This window comes from Danio aesculapii, chromosome 16 (genome assembly GCF_903798145.1).
Source record: "Danio aesculapii chromosome 16, fDanAes4.1, whole genome shotgun sequence".
NCBI lineage: Eukaryota > Metazoa > Chordata > Actinopteri > Cypriniformes > Danionidae > Danio > Danio aesculapii.
The window spans coordinates 23,565,112-23,582,729 of NC_079450.1; the positions used below are offsets into that span (position 1 = coordinate 23,565,112).

Consider the following 17,618-nt stretch of genomic DNA (forward strand, 5'->3'; position numbering starts at 1 on the left):
GCAACTGATTTTTAAAGGTTTAAAATCATAATCAAAATATTGGAACAGCAGTGCATTAAGCTAATAGTTTAATAACTCAGTAAAGGCACAGAGATAGATGATGTCTTTTGCAGAATTCATAGTTTTTTCTTTGGGTATAATCAAAGGGATCATTCACCCAAAACAAATATGTCATCATTTACTCATCCTGGACTTGTTCCAAACCAGTTTCTTTCTTGTTTAACAAAAAATAATTAACTTGTGAAGAATACCTAAAGAATAAAGAATAATGTTGCAGCTGGAAGGGCATCAGCTGAGTAAAACATATGCTGGATAAGTTGGCGGTCATTCTGCTGTGGTGACCCAAGATTAATAAAGGCCGAAAAGAAAATGAATGACTGAAATAAAGAATAATTAATAAAGAATAAATTAATTAACTAATATGAATTTAATTAAATACATTGTTAAACAAATGGTTGACAGTAGCCATTGCGTTACATGTTTTTTTTATACTACACTGATAACATTTTTTACACAGTGTTTAATTATAATGTCAACTGTAAGACTTTTACGTTAGGACAGTTATGAAGCATGTTACTGTATTTTAAAGTTGCATTGTGAAACTTTCTGTATATTTTACAGTAAAGATACGCAATACTGTAAATATATATACAGCAAGATAAATGATGCTATAAATGTATATACAGTATTTTTGCTGTAATTGATTTACAGTAAGTTACTGATGAACTGATGCCAGTAAGTTACTGTAGATTCTACAGGAAATTGTTAACAGCGTATGGAAGCCAATAGCTGCGTCCGAAATTGCATACTTCCATACTATATAGTATGCTAACAACGAGTAGTAGGTCCAAATTTCTAGAATAAAAAAAACAGTATGCGAGAAGTATCCTGATGACCTAATACTTCCAGCGAGATTCTGAAGTGTGCATGGACGCTACGCTACCGATGGACGATACGCTACAGAGAGAGAATTCATGAATGGGAGTGAAATGTCACGTGATCATGACAAAATGAATGTTGTACGTTCGAGTTCACTTCATACTACTCACATTCATACTGTATGCTAACGGTTGAGTAGTAAATTTAAATTCATATGCAGTACCTACTGAGCAGTAGGCGATTTCGGACGCAGTCAATATCTGTGTCAATGGTTTGATTATCAACATTGTTCCAAAATAATTTTTATTCCAAAATAAAAGGCTTTGAAAAACTCGAGGGTGAGTAAATGCAGATAGTTAACACAAAACTGAAAATTCTTTTATCATTTACTCACCCTTGACTTGTCCGAATATTTGTTTTTCCTACTATAGAATTCAATGGTTAACAGTTTAACATTCTTCAAAATATTTTCTTTTGTGAACCTCATGAACCAGGTTGAGTAAATAGTGAGTATATTCTCATTTTGGGTGAACTATCCTTTTTAGTACAATCAGCTTTCACATATATTTGCATAATCTGAACTAATTTAATTGAAACTGTTCAGCTTTACAGTGCATTAAAAGATAGTACACTTAATTGCTAGCCTTGGCAATCCTGTTTCAGTGACAAAAATATGTGATAAATACCAATATCAGAATCACTATTAGTTTATTATAAAAACTTGTATTGTATTAGCCAGAGATTAAATATTGGGTTATTTAGGAGATAAGTGCTATTATATTTCTAATTCATTATAGTTTTGGGGAACATTACTTAAAAGACTCGTGCCCAACTAAGCCTGGTTTCTCTCAAGGTTTTTTTCCCTTCACTTTCGTCAATTGGTGACGTTTGCTCCTCGCCACTGTCGCCACTGCCTTGGTTGGTTTAGGATTTGTTTAGCTGCACATCAATAAATTTGCTCTTCAGTGTTTGGACCTCCAGCAGTAAAAATTTAACCACACTGAACTGAACTGAACTGAACTCTGAAAACTGGACTGACACAATTTCAATTTACTAGAACTTCTATGTTAAGCTGCTTTGACACAATCTACATTGTAAAAGTGCTATAGAAATAAAGATGAATTGAATTGAAAAGATACGGTATAGACTAAAATATTGTGCCTTTTTTTTAGATCTGACAAGGTAACAGACCAGTTGAAATAATAAAAAAAAACAACTCTGGAAGTCTTTCACAGGTGAACACCATTAACATTCAAGAACTCTCAGTCTTGGTCAAAGGTCTTTGGGTTGCTTTAGGCTCTGGTGTGGCCTTTCATAAGGACATATTGCCACACGTGGCTGTATTTAAAGCAAAACTCAAAAACCCCAGTGTCTGATTTCCCTCCAGCTGGCAGAATATCGCCATGATTCTATAATAACGGGGTGGACATGAAACTACAGGGAACAGCATCACTTTTCCCTAAAATGCAGAGCTGGTGGAAAATGAATGATTATAGGTTGCCTTCTGAACAAATGATTACAGTCCTGGTGATTTTTAATAAAGTTCTTATAATTTGACATTTCAGAAGCTCATTGCTTCAGGAAGAATCCTAGAGTTGATGGATGTGTGTTAAATTTACTTTTTTCCATTATGCAAAAGTTACGACTTGAATAGATAAAGCCATTTTACTGGAAAATGGTTTGAATTTCATTTTGAATTGAATCAGTGACTTTGCTGTTACTTGCATAATGCAGATTTACACTCAGGATTACATAGAAAGTTCTGAACTTCTAGGCTCAAACCTTTGAAAGACTTAGAAGCGGTTGTAATTTTAAAGAGTCACGAAACACATTGTTTAAGATATTGACAGTCATTTATATGTCCCACGCTGCTAAAAACACCATTAGGACACATAGATTTCAGTAAAAAGTAAAAATTTGTTGTTTTTGAGTTGAGCAAATTCGTTCTTCTGGGTTAAAAATACATTTTGAAGCTACGTCACAGCCATGAGATCATTGTGTAAATTCAAGCGTGAAGATTGGATGTCTGTACTGGCCGGTACAAAGGGATGTCATTTAGTTTTCAACATTAATTCATGAGCAAGACTTGACACCTCATTCACAATAGAGCGCAATGATTAGTTTGAACCAAGACAGTACAGTACATCCAGACATCCAGCCTCCCCGCTGGAATTTACACAATGATCTCATGGCTGTTATGTAGCTTCAAAATTTCTTTTCAAACCGGAAGAACGAATTTGATCGAAATAACGCAAAAACAACCAATTTTCACTTTTTTTGTGAAATAAATATGTCCTTAAATTGTTTTTAGCAGTGTGGGACATACATATATGACTGTAAACATCTCAAAAAATGTGTTTTGGTGTTTCGTGACCCTTTAAGTGCCACCGAAAGACAAATCTCAGAATTTTTCAATAATAATATAAAGGAAAATCACTAAATGTGTTCTGCATATTTGTGTAGCTTTAAATGAGATGAACTGTCAAAGGTTTTTGTTTTCCAACCTACAGGTGCTTTGTTTCCCTTCAATTCTTTTTGTGTGAGTGTGGACTCAAGTGATGAAGAGTAATTACACCAATTCCTGTCAAGCATTTTTCTGCACCACAAAGGCTCTGACAAGACAAACTATAGCAGATAGTGGGCATAGATGTTGTTTGACATTTAAAGAGAGTACAATCAAATATAAAGACAGGAAGTCCCAGAAGAAAAGCAGCTTTTTAGGCAGTAAGTGCTGACAGTGTTTTCACAGGGGGTTGTTGTGCTTTCTTTTATGATTTACTTCAAGAATAGGTTTTTTGTTTGTTTGTTTTTTTTATTCTCAGGTTCAGTGTTGTAGTGCTGCAGTAGTTTGTGGCTGGTTGACTTTGTTTTCCATCCGTTCCCTGAGACAGAAGTGTATCTGTCTTCTGTAGGCCCTCTGTGCACCCGGACAATTCCCATGTCAAATTATTTCATTAGCGCTTGTTGCTTTCACAGAGCTGTCATGGTGACGGTGTTCCAGCTATTGCTATGGTAACCCGGGCATCTCAGGGCAATGCTAGGAAGCCATGTTAGGAAATGTTGCTTGATTTTTGTCAGCAGATGGGAATTGAGGAATGATGTTTGAAAGTATGATTTAATAAAAGGAAGTTTGTGAAAGCCCACGGGTCCCGAGGGAGCCTGTGTGTGCTGAAGAAGAGTGCTGGAGTCAGAACTTACCCTGGGGAAACATGTTTTCTGTCCCATATCAATGATAACACTATACTACCTGACAAAAGTCTTGTAGCCTATTCACATTTTAGGAACAACAAATAATATTGTGCAGTGGAAAAAAATTATATTGTGAATGACTCCCTTAAGCTTGGAGGACAGTATCCATAGATTTCTGCAATGACTCAAATAACTTATTAATAAAGTCATCTGGAATGCCAAAGAAAGCTCACCTGCAGGACTCCCAGAGTTCATCAAGATTCTTTGGATTCATCTTCAGTACCTCCTCCTTCATCATACCCCAGACATGCTCAATAATGTTCATATCTGGTGACTGGGCTGGTCAGTCCTGCAGCACCTTGACCTTCTTTGCTTTCAGGAACTTTGATGTGGAGTCTGAAGTATGAGAAAGAGTGCTATCCTGCGAAAGAATCCTGTGGTTTGTAATGTAATGGGTAGCAAGAATGTTTTTATACCTCAGGCTGTTGATGTTGCCATCCACACTGTAACCCCAAACCATGATTTTTCCTCCACCGAACTTGACTGTTCTGTGTGAATCTTGGGTCCATGCAGGTTCCAATAGGTCTTCTGCAGTATTTGTGATGACTGGAATGCAGTTCAACAGATGATTCAGCCGAAAAATTGACCTTCTGCCACTTTTCCACAGTCCATCCTTCCTGCAAGCTGTGGGCCTAATTGTCTTCTCTTTAATGCTGGATTTTGAGCACTAATTCGGCCGTTGAGACCACTGCATGAGAGAATTCAACAAACTATTCTTGGAGATACAGGGGTTTCTGGAGCCCAGTTGTTATGTAGCTCTGCTGCAGTTGAAAAAGGGTTGGCCCTGGACAAACCAACAAGTGCTCGTTGAACCGTTGTCTTACGGCATCTGCCTAACCTGGGCCTGTCATGAAGTTCACCAGTTTCTTCAAATCTTTTTATATCCTCTCCACTTTAGATAGTTTAGATACGTTAAAGATGTCTGCCACCTCAGCAGGAAACTTTGTCTTCAGGCTCTTAATAATCAGCACTTTGGTCTGTGGTTGAATCTTTGGCTTGCAGTCAGGTCAGGATACATTTCAAATGAAGGTTGGGTGTCCTGGCCCTACTGGCACAGCACGTCAACATGATGTCATACTGACGTCGTACATCTGCTCTACAATTTCTTCTTTTACACACCTGGGAATGTGTTGTTTACACTATTTGTCACAGGTGATGCTCTATTTGTGGTTGGGTGAATCCTTTAAAGATGTGACAAGACTTTTGTCTTTGCAAAGTCTGACCTGTCTGTCCTAATTAAATAATTAAAAATCAAGGTAAAATATATTATTTTAATATTTTATTTTGGTAAAATGAGCATAATCTAGAGGCCCTTGCCTGTCATATAAGCCTCTTCTAAAATCAAATGATCAACTAGAAGTCAAGTTATTATTTGTTGTTCCTTAAACGTGGACAGGCGACAAGACATTTCTCAGGTAGTGTACATTAGGGTTGCACGATTTACCAGCACTATGGTAGTATCGTGATACTATGGCTTCAAAATACCGGCGGTGCCACTGTTTTTTGTAAACCGTAGTATCGTCATGTGGAAAAGTCACTAAAATGCTCACATGTTTGTGCAATGATAGACTATTTTATATTAATAGTCTGTGGAGCTCTTTAAGATTGCAAAAATGTGTAGAATTTGCGCCTTTTATGGTAGCCTATTGCACGTTTTCAGACGCTTCAGTTCGAATCTGAATCAGTCATTTTGTTGGAAAAATGCTCTTTTTGTAAAAAATTTCGTTTGGTATAATTTGTATCTTTATTTTAATGCATTTTTGTTTTCCAGTTATCTACAAAATATACAAAAGGAACAAATACATTTTAGGTGAAGTAAAGTGCAAATAATACTTTTTTCAGTAATAAGGGAATTGTGAATTAAATTCAAGTAGGCCTATTATGACATATAAAATATAGTATTTCTGACAATATGTTTTATTTCATAAATTTGAGTTATGAAGTACAGTATCGCAATACTATTTGGTATCATGATACTTCAGCTGGTATAGTACCCTAACATAAATTAATGGTATCACGACAACCCTTGTGTACCTGTACATAGGGCTTCCTTACATTAATCATAAATTAAATTAATTGGGTTTAGGGGTAATGTACAGGTAGGGGGGATAGAATATATAGTTTGAAGAGTTTATAAATCTTTACGTAAGCTGTGAACATTACTTAGCTGTAAACGTGTGTTTGTGCATATTTACTGTGTTTCGAAGAGATTCATACCATGACTTTAATATAGGGTGCTTGGACTAAAAGAAAATATCTGAAATTGTGGCAGCTCCACCAAAATCTTTACACTGAGCATACGCTCTGAGCGTGTGTGGTCAGTGTGGGCCCACCAGGATCACACTAAACCTAAACCAAGTGGCTGTGTTTTCATCTCTCTTTTCTCTACCCTGTTGTTATGACTGAGCAAACCACTTTATGAGAAATGCTAAATCCCCGACAGCCATGTTGTGTTTCTGTTAGTGTGCGGATGCTCAAGCGCTGCAATGAGATTTTGGTTGGTTAGTGTCAAACCTCAGTGCTTTATCCAAAGAGGCTTTTTGTTGCTCTTTGGTTTGGGGCAAATAATTAACCTTGGACCTAAACAAGTTATAAATCATCAACAAATGAAAGTAGAAGGCACAAAGAACCTTGTTGTGTTGTGTTAGCTATGGGTTAAAGATGGGTTTAGCGGTGTCTCGTGGGCTCTAAGTGCATTTACTGCATTCTTTTCAGGAGTGATGGAGCCCAGCTTCCGTCCCAAGATCATTTAGACAGAGACTGAAGTGTGTTATGGTTTGTATAGAATTTGCTGGCTACAGTCTGTGGCTTCCATCTGCCTGAAAAATAGATTTGGGAATTATGAGACATGGTGCATAGCTGATGTTTGGGTGTTTTTTTATGTAAACATAATAAATTAATGCTCTACACGTACAGGTGTTGATCTGAGGATATGGTCATCTGTCTCTGAGATGAGGAGTTGGTCATGTGTAAGTTTACATATGCTGCGTGTGTGTCCTTTGAGGATACTGAGGTCATTCTGAATGTTACGGTTTATGTAGGGTGACAGCATTCTCAGAGTGCAATACAACTCAAAGAGCTGCTTTGGGAAAGAAAAAACATTAAATCTTTTAGATCACTGTTTAAATGTTGCCGAGCATTTAAAAAACTATTTGATGACTGATTAATTCAACAACTTGTTAGTCAATGGTTACAGATTTCCAACATTTTTCAAAATAACTTATGTGTTCAAGAGAAAAACAAACCTAAAACAGGTATGTGACGAGTGAAGGGTGAGTATATGATGACAGATTTTTCAGTTTTGTGTAAACTGGCCCTTTAAATATCTAAAAATAAAAAATAACTGAAATATATATATACACACTTACCGGACACTTTATTAGGTACATCTTACTAGTACCGGGTTGGACCCTCTTTTGCCTTCCGAACTGCGTTAATCCTTAGTGGCATAGATTCAACAAGGCACTGGAAATATTCTTTAGAGATTTTGGTCCACATTGACATGATAGCATCACGCAGTTGCTGCAGATTTGTCGTCTGCACATCCATGATGCAAATCTCCCGTTCCACCACATCCCAAAGGTGCTCTATTGGATTGAGGTCTGGTGACTGTGGAGGCCATTTGAGTACGGTGAACTCATTGTCATGTTCAAGAAACTAGTCTGAGATGATTCACGCTTTATGACAAGATGTGTTATCCTGAAAATGCCAAGAAAATATCCCCACACCATTACACAACCACCACCAGCCTGAACCATTGATACAAGGCAGGATGGATCCATGCTTTCATGGTGTTGATGCCAAATTCTGACTCTACCATCTGAATGTTGCTGCAGAAATTAAGACTCATAAATACATTATACTGTCCATCCTTTTTGAATCATATTAACACACTAATAATACTTTCAAATAAATCACAATAGCAAAGGAGCAATGTCATGAATACATCAAATTTACTTGGATTTGTTCAGTTATGACTTGATCGGCAGGTGTGTGTTTACAACAGCATTTTCCAAAGCAGTAGGGTCAAAAGGGTCAAAAGAAGTGCAGTAACCGAAGCTGGAAAGGCACTTTCTAAAGTTCTCATTCCAGCCTAAAGTTGTCCCATTTGCAGATGTTGATTTGTTTACTGAGGGAATTCTTAGGACATTACCAAAGAAAGGTTTTCAGGCTTTTACTGTTTCTAAAAGCACAGCACAGCTGTTCCAGAGCACTGAGTTGATTTAATATTGGCTTAAAGAGCTTCTCTCGACACCCTAACGCTTTCTGCTTCTGTCTGGAGGTAAAGGCAAATAAGGAGAGACAGAGTTCCTGGAGCTCTCAATGTGTTTGGGTGTGTCTGTCATTGTCTGGCCTGATTTTTCTTTTCTTTTTTTTTTTTGGTGGAGAGGACCAGTAAAGCTGATCCCCCGGCCAGCTCTTTGTTTAAGTTTTACAACAGACACAGAGGTGCATTATGGATCTCATTCAATGAGGCGCCAGAGAAAGACAACAAGCTTTGGTGAGAATGAGAACACAATGCACCGAATGGACACTTTTTTTCAGCTAGTTGCTGTGTCTCTCCCATGCACATTTATCCAAAATTAAACTGCAACGTGATCCATAGTTAAACTCATCCAGTCAAATATTAAATGGCTTTCAGTTAACAAAGATTTTTTTCATCTTCAGCCTCAGATCATGCGCTAGAGCAGATCAGAGAGCAAGATGACTCACTTTCTCTACGACCTATTTATATCTGCTCAAGTTCTCCTCCAGATCCATGAGCTATTACTTTGTTAGTCTCTCTGGACTGCTTTCCTGCTTTGTCCTGCAGATATGTCAGAGTTTAGACTGCAGTTTTATTCACGACAGGGGTTTATTAAAAATATTAGATGAGATTGAGATCAAGTGGTTTCATTTTTCAGCATGTCTGACCACACAACACCGACTATTGTGTTTTAATTAAAGGATTAGATCAACTAAAGTCAACTTTCTCTGTATTTGCTCAGGCTTAAGTTGTTATAAACAGTTATGAATTTAAATGTTTAGTTCTAAAGAATATCATGAGCACTCAAGTTTCAAGCACCATTTACATTTTCCATATGCTTTATTCAGTGTCAGTGGCTTAAAGTGATAACAGAGTTATTTCACCCAAAAATGTAAATTTTTTCATGATTTACTCATCCTCCACTTATTGCAAACCTATTTGAGTTTCTTTTCTTCTGTTGAACACAATTGAAGAAACAAAAGCCATTGACTTCAATAGTGTTTTTTGTTCCTATGGGTGTTCAATGTTGCATTTTTACTACACCAGAAAATAACCTCAGAATATCTTGTCTTGTGTTGTGTTCAGCAGAATAAAGAAATTCATAAAAGTTTAACACCACTTCAGTGTGAGTAAATATTGAGTACATTTTCATTTTTGGTTGAACTTTCCCTTTATTTCAAGAACAGATCTTGACATCCATAGTGCTCTGCTTTGTTAGTCTATGTGAAAAGTAGTGATGGCCAGTTTGTAAACAAATCCTTCTTCTTGTTGACTGCCAACTGCCTGGAGGTGTTGTTTTTGACGAGAGTACATGTGTGGTTAAGCTATGCAACAGCAAGTCTCTAAAAAACAGAACATAAAACAAAAAGTAGTCCTCAGATGCCATGCTTTTAATTTTCACAACAATAATCTGATGATGACTACTTCTTTATTGCATTAATTACAGTTCTGATACTGAACTAACAGAAGTGCCAGAAAGTCATTAGTTTTGGGAAACAATCATAACTGGTTGTTATTTCTTTAATGATGCATCATACTAGTAGTTAAGGAGATAATTCACCAAAAATATGACAATTCTGTCATCATTTACTCACTCTTCACTTCTACATCTGTATGTCTTTCTTTCTTCTGTTGAACTCAAAAAGGGATATTTTAATCAGTTGATGGTAGCTGTGACGTATAAATTGGTTACCAACAGGGCTTGACATTAACTTTTTTGATCACCAGCCATTGTGGCTAGTAGTTTTCCAATATTACTAGTCACTTGCCGTTTTCACTAGCCACAATTTTGTTGTTGAGATGCATAAAATTTGACTTTGGCATGCTAAAATGACTTGATTTAGATTTTGTGTTATTTTCACATGTCTCCTTATTCATTTCACTTTTTTTGTGTTGTGTATGAGCTTGCTCAATGAGCATGAGCAAATGGGTTGTAGTTTCATAGTGTCCATTGTAATTACTTTTTATTTCTTATGATTTTTTAGGGCTCAACACTAAGAATTTACCAGATTTATCTCTAGCCACACCAAAAAAAATAAAAAATAAATAACAGTAATTCTTAGCCCAAAATTACTGTAAGCAAAAGAAAGCAGGTGAAAAACATATACCGTGTGCAATAATGAAAAGATGATTACATGAAAGGTTGAAGTGAAAGCAACCTGCTGCTTACAAAAGACCTTTAAAAATCTGGAGCTCTTGAAAGCTGCAGAACTGTGGGTGCCCGAGCGTCACTTTTTTGTCCAGTTTATTTAAAAGAGAACCAATCGCACCAGTTACGTTTCCAGAAAGGGATGCTTTGCGCAAGACAACATTTCTTTTTGAAACTTTTAAACACTCATGCGCATGACATCACCTGAAATCAGCCTTGACACTGAAGACCTCGTCAGTGCGTCAGGATCACCTGTGTCTCACAGTGTGCGCGATCATTCTCTTATTCAGTATTTATCTGCTTTCTTTTGCTCAAGTGAACACAGTTATTATTGTTATCTCTCATGCTGTCCTTTTATTGTGCAATCCTTATTGCTGAACTCTGCTTTTTAAGAAAACTACAATTTAAAAATGATCTTCAACCAGCCAAATTGGCTCGTGGGAGTGACTCTCTAACCCGCCACAGCTGAAATCTACCTGCATTTGGCACGTTGGCGGGTGTTAATGTCAAGCCCTGGTTACCAACATTATTAAAATATCTTCTTTTGTGTTTAAACTTTACTAATGGAACAAAATGAGGGTAAATAAATACTACATTTTCATTTTGGGTTTCATTTGGGCTATTGCACAAAAAAATGCACCCCTAATTGATTCATTAATAAATCTGACTGATTCAGTGATCCTGGGTTCCCCTTCGGATGGGGAACTCCAATGCTATGTGGAAACTTCCACTATGGGGATTTCGTCAGAATCCAATCATCTGAAAGAGTATAAAAACGGGCCAATGAAATGCCAATGAGTTGGCAGCGTCAGCGTGCACAGCTGGCGTCAATGACAATCAGTCATGCTATAAAGACGCAGCCAGTGCCATGCTCGACATCCTTTCGCTTTCAGAGCCTTTCACGAAGCTTCTGAGAGAGTCTTTGAGGGTATCTCCAACCTGTGTCTACAGAGAGAGATCGAGAAGCAGCTTCTCCCGGTCCAGAGCGCGTATACGCAGTGGCAGATGGTCGAGCTGGGTATTTCTCCCTTGCCTGGCGTCCTTTGGGTCCGGTCCTCCAAGAGCGGTTTGTATATAGGAAAAAAGCTTTCCTAAAAGAGCAACACGGTCGTGCAGCGCGTCTTTTTCAAGACGTCACTCCGACCGTGCGTTTCTGGATGCGGTGGTTTCCTATCCCCGGATGATGGGCACGAGCACAGCGTTTCATGTCTGGGGGTCCAGCATGTTAATGCGGTGCTCGCGGGCAGTGCATGCCATCACTGATGTCATGTCTGTTGCGCAGTTAAGATCGCGGCTCGCTCTTGCAAAAGAGCCACCCACCCCAGTTGTCCCCCGCACTGCGGTTGGCACTCGGGCAGATCTGAGGGTTTCAGTGAGAGTAAATCCGCCGCCCCCGGGCCGTGGACCTCTCGCTCCTCCACGCGCTCCATCCAAGCTTCAGGTGAAGAGAAGCGCTCCGTCCTTGGATGGTCGCTCTCTCACCTGATGACACCGGGGGTCAGATGTCCATCGCTGCATCGGAGGATGGGCTGTCATTGTCTGATGAGGATGCGAGCCCGCTCGCTCCCTCCCTCCGGGGAGGAGAGCGCGGCGTTAGCATCTAAAAAGCAGACGTGATGGCCGTGCTTTCTCGGGCTGCTTCGGCCGTGGGTCTGGTGATGGTTTTATCCCCCAGCCCCGCGGCCGGACCGACTAGATGGGTGTATGTGGAGGATATAAGGAGGCAAGACCTTCAAAGCCTCCCGTCCCCTTCTTCCCGGAAGTGCACAGTAAGCTCACGCTGTCCTGAGGGCACTTTTTTCTGCCCGATCTGCGTGCGCTTCCATCCTCACCATCCTTGGAGGTTGGGCTGTCAAGGTCTGACGAGGATTCGAACCCGCTCGCTCCCTCCGGGACTTTGAGCGCGGCGTCGAATCCAGAAGCAGACTTTGCGGCTGTGCTTCCCCAGGCTGCTTCGGCCGTGGCTCTGGAGATGGTTTATCCCCCAGCTCCGCGGCCGGACCGATTAGAGGGGTGTGATGTGGAGGATGAAGGCGAGACCTTCTAAGCCTCCCCATCCCCTTCTTCCTGGATGGGCACAGTAGGCTCACGCAGTGTGCTGCGTGCGCCTTCCCCCTCACCATGCACGCTATGGCCACCTACCAGCGCTACCAAGCGCAGGCGCTGGCCCGGCTGCGCGAGGATGGTTCTGACCCAGGACTGAGCATGCGCTCCGCACCGCAACCGACTATGCTCTTACAAAAAAAAAAAAAAAAAAGTCGGCTGTGTGTGCCCTGGGAAGGACGATGATCACATCCGTGATCCAGGAATGCCACCTCAGGCTAAACCTGGTGATGTGCGTGACGTTGACAAAGTTCGCTTTCTTAACTCACCCATATCCCAGGCTGGCCTGTTCGGCGACACTGGCGGTGAATTCGCCCAGGAATTCACGCCGGTGATAGAGCAGTCGGAGGCGATGGGCGAGGTCTCTATCGGCGGGATTGTATGACCGCTCCCCCCCGCCGAGCCATCCACATCCACTGCTTTTTCGCCGAGGACGCCCGCCCGCAGCTTTGCTTCGCCGCCCCCGCCTGCGCCTCCGGCCACGCGGCTGCGCCGAGCATCGCGCCGGCAACCAGCGTCCCCCGCCCAGGGCGCCGCTAAGTTCGGTAAAACGGACCGCGAAGCGTCCCTGAGGCGGGCCATCTGGGGAGGAGGGAATTTGCTCTTTCCCCGCTGGAGGGCGGGGCACGTTATTTAAAGGCGTAAAAAAAAAAAAAAAAAAAAAAAAAACGCCATCAAAATCCTCAGTGAAAGAGCACTTTTCCCCTCCTCCGGATGTGACAGCCCGAACACTGCCAGTCTGGGACGCTATGCCTTCCAGCTCGCAGGATCGGTGCATTTCGCCAATGGCTCATGGAGCACGAGAGAACGGTCTCCTTTCTCTCCACTCCCAGCCCCTCTCCTGGAGTTTGAGTGCGAGACGAGAACATCTCCTCTCCTGCTCTCCTGTGGGACCCCAGCGCTCCCCGGATGAGCCCACTCACTCCACGCTGCCCCGCCGCTGGGCACGTCAGCGATCGTGCGGGTGGGACCATTTGCGGGGGCTCTGCCTGCCTGGTTAGCGCGGGCCAGCCCATCGCAATGGCTCATCCATACGACCAGACTCGGCTATGCGATTCAGTTCGCTAAACGGCCTCCCAGGTTCACGGGCGACCAGGGTCAGTCCTGCGTCCGCCCCTGTCTTGCGAGAGGAGATTGCTGTCCTCCTGGCGAAGGATGCAATCGAGCCGGCCCTCCAGCCGAGATGGAGCGCGGGTTTTACAGCCCGCACTTCATCGTGCCCCAAAAAAAAAAAAAAAAAAAAGCGGTGGGCTATGGCTAATCCTATATCTGCACATTTTGAACCGCTGCCTTCACAGGCTGCGCTTCGGAATGCTTACGCAGATGCGCATCACGCGATGCGTTCGTCCTCAGGATTGGTTTGCAGCAATAGATCTGAAGGACGCGTATTTTCATATCTCCACACTTCCACGCCACCGGCAGTTTCTGCGGTTTGCGTTTGAAGGTCGAGCGTGGCAATACACGGTCCTCCCCTTCGGGCTCTCTCTGTCTCCGTGAGTTTTCACCAAGCTCGCGGGGGGTGCCCTCGCGCCCCTTCGGCTCGCCGGCATCCGCACGCTCAATTATTTCGATGACTGGCTGATTTTTAGCCCACTCTCGGGAGCAATTGATTATGCACAGAGACAAGGTGCTCCGGCACCTCCGCCCGTTGGGGTTTCAGGTCAACCGAGAAAAGAGCAAGCTCGCCCCCGTGCAGAGCATCTCCTTTCTCGGGTTGGAGCTGGACTCGATCACTATGGAGGCGCGCCTCTCACGAGAGCGCGCCGAGGTAATGCTGAACTGTCTGAGAGAGTTCGACAGGAAAAAAAGTGGTCCCCCTGAAATTATTTCAGAGGCTCCTGGGGCATATGGCATCCGTAGCCGCGGCCACGCCGCTCGGATTGCTCCATATGAGACCACTACAGCATTGGCTTCACGATCGGGTCCCCAGACGCGCATGGCACGCGGGCCCACACCGAGTGACTGTCACTGCGCTGTGTCACCGCACCCGCACCCCCTGGAAAGGACCCCTCCTTCCTACGGGCCAGTGTGCCCCTAGGTCAGGCGTCCAGGCAGGCTGTCGTTTCGGCAGATGCCTCCAGTATGGGGTGGGGGGGCCGTGTGTAGCGGGCATGCTGCTGCGGACCTGTGGAGGGGAACCCAGCTGCATTGGCATATCAACTGCCTAGAGCTGTTGGCAGTGTTTCTCGCTCTGCGCCGCTTTTTACCGGTGCTGAGGGGGCAACACGTGCTGGTCAGGACGGACAGCATGGCCGCGGTAGCGTATTCCATCCGGATGGGGGGTATACGCTCCCGCTGCATGTCTCAGCTCGCTCGCCGTCTGCTCCTCTGGAGTCATACGCGGCTGAAGTCGCTGCTTGCTATTCACACCCCGGATGGGCTCAACCGTGCGGCCAACAGGCTCTCACGGCAGCTCCTTCCCCGGGAGAATGGCGACTCCACCCCGAGTCATGCGTAAGTATGCACTCCCCCCAGTGAGCCTACTCGCGCAGTTTCTGTGCAAGGTCAGGGAGGACGAGGGGCAGGTCTTGCTAGTTGCGCCCCTGGCCCAACCGGACCTGGATATCAGAACTCTCCCTCCTCGCGACGCCCCCCCCTGGCGAGTCCCTTTGAGAGAGGACCTACTCTCTCAGGGACAGGGCACCATCTGGCACCCTCGCCTAGTTCTGTGGAACCTCCACGTGGGGTCCATAAGACGCGACGAGGAAGACTTAGGTAACCTACCGGTGGCGGTGGTTAATACCATCACTCAGGCTAGTGCACCCTCTACGAGGCAGGCCTACGCCCTGGAGTGGAGTCTTTTCACTGAGTGGTGCGCTTCTCGCCGAGAAGACCCCCGATCTTGCCAGATCAGTGTTGTGCTTTCTTTCCTTCAGGACAGGTGGAGCGAAGGCTGTCGCGCTCCACACTGAGGGTTTACGTGGCCACCATCTCCGCTCATCATGATGCGTGGATGGCGGCACCGTGGGGAGGCATAACCTCATCATCCAGTTCCTCAGAGGTGCGAGGCGGATGTTTTCCCCCGCCCCCCTCTCATACCCTCTGAGATCTCGCGGTAGTGCTACGAGCCTACGTGGGGATCCCTTCGAACCACTCGACTCAGTATCCTTGAGATTTCTGTCCTTGAAGACAGCTCTGCTGGTCGTGTTGGCATCGGTTAAGAGGGTTAGGTACCTGGAGGCATTTTCGGTCAGTGACTCGTGCCTAGAATTCGGGCCGGCCTACTCTCACGTTGTCCTGAGACCCCGGCCCGGCTATGTGCCCAAGGTTCCTACCACGCCGTTTAACAATCAGGTAGTGAGCCTGCAAGCGCTGCCCGCGGAGGAGGCAGACCCAGCCCTTTCATTGTTGTGTCCTGTTCGCGCTTTGCGAATATATGTGGACCACACTCAGAGCCTTAGATCCTCTGACCAGCTCTTTGTCCATTACAGTGGTCGGCAGATGGGAAGTGCCGTATCTAAACAGAGGTTGGCCCACTGGGTAGTGGATGCCATCTCCCTCGCCTTTGGGCCAGGGTGAGCCGTGTCCCCCGGGGGTGAGAGCGCACTCCATTACGGAGCATCGCATCCTCCTGGGCGTTAGCACGCGGCGCCTCTCTGACAGACATTTGTAGAGCTACGGGTTGGGTGACACCCAATACATTTGCAAGGTTACAATCTGCGAGTGGAGCCGGTTTCCTCAAGGGTATTAGGCAACCCTTGGTGATTGAGGAAACGATTCGGTTGAGGTGTCGAAACACGCTTGCTGCGCCACTCTCCCTAACCCGGAGATACGTGCGCTTTTTCAGCTTTGTCAGTTTAGTTCCCCATTTCTTTGGCGAACCCTGCAGAGTTCCTCCGAGGCCCCCAGCACCTGACTCAGCGGAGGAGTCAGGTGTTGGCCCGTTACGTTGTCGGCATGCCCGCTGGTCAGCCCGCGTTCTGGGTATAGGTGCCTGCTATGTGTGATCCCCGCTGGCGATCCCATACGTTCACACAGCCACGGTATAGTCCCCCCTTTTTAGGGCAGGCTCGTGTCTTCCCTCCCCGCTAACCATCCTTATGCTAGGACCCCCCCCATCTCTGGGCTGGTCCATAGATTGTCACCAGGTCTCCCCTCTGGGTAGCAGGTGAGCTCCGCAGCGTCCTCCCTATCGGGACTGAACGCTTTCCCAACGTACTGTCGTATCAAAACCTTTTTACAGGGTTATTGCGACTCCCCGAAAAATATAACCGTTTCTGAACAGGTAAGTGAGGGCCAGGGGACACGTTGGAAGACTGTGTCTCGGGGCGTTGTAGGTGCGCTTGCTCTACTGCGTGGCACACCCTTCGCCAGGGGCGCAGTAAGGTTCTTTCGTTGTGGCGTTTTCCATAGATTTCCCCATAGTGGAAGTTTCCACATAGCATTGGAGTTCCCCATCCGAAGGGGAACGCTACGGTTACTAAAGTAACCCTTCGTTCCCCGAGGGGGGGAACGGAAATGCTATGTTCCTTCGCCACAACGATTGTCCCTTAGCTGTTGAGCGTGAAAGTCTCTTCAGCTAGAAAAGGATGTCGAGCATGGCACTGGCTGCGTCTTTATAGCATGACTGATTGTCATTGACGCCAGCTGTGCACGCTGACGCTGCCAACTCATTGGCATTTCATTGGCCCGTTTTTATACTCTTTCAGATGATTGGATTCTGACGAAATCCCCATAGTGGAAGTTTCCACATAGCATTTCCGTTCCCCCCCCTCGGGGAACGAAGGGTTACTTTAGTAACCGTAGCGTTCAACAGACTATGAGGAGTTAGAAGTAAATAATGAGTTTTTCAATGCTGTATCAATTTTCAAAAAAAGAAAGAATTTATACATTTATTTGAATACAGATATGCGTGATGTCCATATGATTGGGCCAGATCTGCTACAATAGATCGCTCTGCAGCTTTACTGTATTCACATAGAAAACAATATCAATACTTGACCCAATGTTGTGTTATTGCTGTCACTGAATTAACTTAATTTTAGAAAAAAA

At 44.1% G+C, this 17,618-nt stretch overlaps 1 protein-coding gene across 1 annotated transcript in view; it reads left to right on the forward strand.

Annotated features, from left to right (window-relative positions):
- The window catches only part of me1 (malic enzyme 1, NADP(+)-dependent, cytosolic), a 128,792-nt gene that overhangs the window by 95,195 nt on the left and 15,979 nt on the right, over positions 1-17,618 (forward strand). The window lies entirely within an intron of this gene.